Source organism: Chiloscyllium plagiosum, chromosome 8 (assembly GCF_004010195.1).
Source record: "Chiloscyllium plagiosum isolate BGI_BamShark_2017 chromosome 8, ASM401019v2, whole genome shotgun sequence".
NCBI lineage: Eukaryota > Metazoa > Chordata > Chondrichthyes > Orectolobiformes > Hemiscylliidae > Chiloscyllium > Chiloscyllium plagiosum.
In genome coordinates, this window is record NC_057717.1 from 12,404,809 (window position 1) to 12,409,186 (window position 4,378).

Consider the following 4,378-nt stretch of genomic DNA (forward strand, 5'->3'; position numbering starts at 1 on the left):
ACCTCTCCGCCCCCACCCCCACTCCGGACTATCACCCTCACCTTGACCTCTTTCCACCTATCGCATTTCCAACGCCCCTCCCCCAAGTCCCTCCTCCCTACCTTTTATCTTAGCCTGCTTGGCACACTTTCCTCATTCCTGAAGAAGGGCTCATGCCCGAAACGTCGATTCTCCTGCTCCTTGGTTGCTGCCTGACTTGCTGCGCTTTTCCAGCAACACATTTTCATCCCAGAGATCAGTCTGGTCATCCTTTGCTGCACTCCTTCAATGTCATCTTTGTCCTTTATTACCTGCTTTCTGCTCCTGCAATATTATTTCAGTGACTGGTGTACAGGGAGATCCAGATTCTTTTCAGTGTTACAGCGACGCACTTGGTGGGTCTGTGTACACTGGCCAGAGTGCCAATGCCATTCCCAGTACTGACTTCTGGCTTCAGAGTTCACTGCCCTGCATGGACTTCGGATCTCTGCGCAGAAGTAAACAAAAACGCAGTTTAAATCCCTTTATAGCGCGACATTTTTCAACAAATTCCTTTTTAAATAGTAGGCTGACAATCTATTTTCCCTACCAAAGGGCACACTGTCACCTCTACCCACATTCTTCTCCATCTGCCACGTATTTGCCCAGTCACCCCAATTATCCCATTGACCTTCGAGCTTTTTTTACAACCTCCTCACCCATTCTCAATCCAACATCCTTTCGTGCTGTTAGCAGGCTGGGATATATTGCATTTCATTCCTGCAACCAAATGTTTAATGTATATTGTGAGCCACTTGGGCACAAGCACCAATCTCTGTGATACCTCAGCAGCCTTCTTCTGTGAAACAAAAATCTTCAATTTACTTATTTCGTGAATCTGGATGTCATTGGCTGAGCGATAATTTATTACCTGTCCCTAGATGCCCTTGAGAAGGTGTTGGTGAGTTGCCTTGTTGAACTGCTGCAATCCACCTGCTGTGTGTTGAGCTCCAATGTCTTGAGGGAGAGAATTCCAGTATGCTGAACCAACGACAGTGAAGGAACGGTGATATATTTCCAAGTCAGGATGGTGAATGGCTTGGAGGGAAACTTGAAGATCGTGGTATTCCCTTACATCTGCTGCCCTTGTCCTTCTACATAGACGTGGTTGTGAGTTGGGAAGATGGTATTTGAGGATCTTTGGTGAATCATTTCAGTGCAACTTGTAGATAGTAAAAAAACATTGCTGCTGCTGAGCGTTGATGGTGGAGGATTGTGAATGAAGTGACAGTCAAACTGGCTGCTTTGGCCTGGATGGTATCAAGCTTCTTGAGTGTTGTTGGGGCTGCACTCATCCAGGCAAATTGGGAGTACTCTATCACACTTCTGACTTACATAGAACATAGAACATAGAAGAATACAGCGCAGTACAGGCCCTTGGGCCCTCGATGTTGCGCCGATCCAAGCCCACCTAAACTACACTAACCCACTATCCTCCATATACCTATCCAATGCCCTCTTAAATGCCCATAAAGAGGGAGAGTCCACCACTGTTACTGGCAGGGCATTCCATGAGCTAACGACTCGCTGAGTGAAGAACCTACCCCTAACATCTGTCCTATATCTACCCCCCCTTAATGCGTTGACTTATGCGTTGTAGATAAAGGACAGGCTTTTGGAAGTCAGGAAGTGAGATACTTGCCACACTATCCCTAGCTACTGACCTGCCCTTGTAGTTACTGTGTTTATGTGGCAAGTCCAGTGAGTTTCTAAGCAACGATTACCCCCCAGAATTTTGAAACTCGTGGATTCCTTGATGGTAACACCATTGAAGGAACGGTGATATATTTCCAAGTCAGGATGGTGAATGGCTTGGAGGGAAACTTGAAGATCGTGGTGTTCCCTTACATCTGCTGCCCTTGTCCTTCTACATAAACGTGGTTGTGAGTTGGGAAGATGGTGTCTGAGGATCTTTGGTGAATCATTTCAGTGCAACTTGTAGATAGTAAAAAAACATTGCTGCTGCTGAGCGTTGATGGTGGAGCATTGTGAATGAAGTGACAGTCAAACTGGCTGCTTTGGCCTGGATGGTATCAAGCTTCTTGAGTGTTGTTGGGGCTGCACTCATCCAGGCAAATTGGGAGTACTCTATCACACTTCTGACTTATGCGTTGTAGATAAAGGACAGGCTTTTGGAAGTCAGGAAGTGAGTTACTTGCCACACTATCCCTAGCTACTGATCCCTAGCCCTTGTAATTACTGTGTTTATGTGGCAAGTCCAGTGAGTTTCTAAGCAACGATTACCCCCCAGAATTTTGAAACTCGTGGATTCCTTGATGGTAACACCATTGGATGCCAAGGGGCAGATTTGATTGTATTTTAGTGGCGATGGTCATAATCTGGCATTTATGTGGCGTGAATATTGCTTGCCAATTATCAGCCTGGAAACTGTTCAGATCTAGTTGCATTTGGACATGGCCTACTTCAGTATCTGAGGAGCCACAAATGTTAATGAACATTGTGCAGTCATTGGCGAACATCCACACTTCTGACATTACAATAGAGGGAAAGTCATTGATGAAGCAGCTCAACACGTTTGGGCCTAGGACACTGTTTTAAGGTAGTCCTGCAGAGATGCCCTGGAGCTTATGCGACTGACCTTCATCAACCATGACCATCCTCCTACGAGTCAGGTATGCATCTAATCAGCGAAGAGTTTATCCCGATACCCATTGATTCTAGTTTTGTTACGGCCCCTTGAGAACACACTTTGTCGAAGGCAGCCTTGTTTTAAAGGACTGTTGCTCTCCGCCCACCTCTGGAATTAAACTATTTTCTCCATGTTTGAACCAAGGTAATGAGATCAGGAGCTGAGTGACCCTGGTGGAGCCCAAACTGGGCGCCATTGATCAGGTTATTGCTGAGCGGGTGCTGTGTGAAAGCACTGACACCATTCATCACTTCACTGATGATCAAGTGTAGATTGACGGGGTTTAAATTGGTCGAATTGCATGTGTTTTTCTTTTAATGTATAGGAGATGCTTGGAGCAATTTTCCACATAATCGAGTAAATGTTGTTGTAACGGTATTGGAACAGCTTCGCTTGGGCAATGAAATGATCTGGAGCACAAGTTTTCAGTACTATTGCCAGAATGTTGTCAGCATGTGTCCCCTTTGGAGTATCCTGTGTTTTCAACTGTTTCTGGATATCATGTGGACTGAATCGAATTGGTTGATGACTGGCAACTGAATTGCTGAGGACCACGGGAGGAGGCAGAGATGGATCATCCACTCAGCAATTCAGATTGATGATTGTTGCGAATGCATCAACTTTATCTTTCACACCGAAGTGCTGGGCTTTTCCATGATTAATGTTGGGGATAGCCGTGGAATCTCTTCCTCTAGTGACTTGATTAATTATCCCTAACGTTTCTCGACTAGATATGGAAGGATTGCAGAGCGTAAATCTGTTCTGTTGCTTGTGGGATCACTTAGCTCTGTCTATCACTTACTGCTTATGCTGTTTGGCACGCGAGTAGTCCTGGTGCTGCTCCTGCCATCTCGCACACTCCATTGAACCAAGGTTGATCCTCTGGCTTGATGGAAATTGTTGCAAGGGGGATATGCCAGGCCATGAGATTGAGCTGGAGTACAATTATGATGCCAATGATGACCCGCATCACGTTTTGGACACCCAGACTTGAGCTGCTAGATCTGTTCAAAGTCTGTCTTATTTAGAACCGTGATAGTACCACCCAAAATGGTGGAGGCTATTCTCAATGTGAAGGTGGGACATTGTCTCCACAATGACTATGCGTTGGTCACTCTTACTGATACTGTCATGGACAGATACTTCTGCAACTGGCAGATTAGTAAGGATGAGTTCAAGTATGTTTTTCCCTCTTGTTGGTTCCTTTCACCATTTGCCACAGACCTGTCTAGCTGCTATATCCTTTAGAGCCTGACCAGCTCGATCAGTAATGTTGCTGGTGAGCCACTGTTGGTGGTGGACATTGAAATCCCCCACCCAGAGTACATTTTGCGCTGGGTCACCGTCAGTGCTTCCTCCAAGTGTTGATCAGCATAGTGGATTACTGATTTATCAGTTGAGAGAGGCTGTTACATGGTAATCAGCAGGAGATTTCCTTTCCCATGTATAAACTAACGCCATGAGACTTCATGGGATACAGAGTCACTGTTGAGGACACCCAGATCAATTCCCTTCCAACTGTATCCCACTGTGCCGCCACTTCTGCTGTGTCTGTCCTATTGGTGAGACAGGAGATATCTAGGGAAGGTGATGGGGTGTCTGGGACATAGTCATACTCACGGAATCATACCTTGCAAACAATGTCAGGCTGTTTTTTTATTGAGTCTGTTTATTTCTATTCACTGTTTCCTGCCAGTTATCCCATTCTAG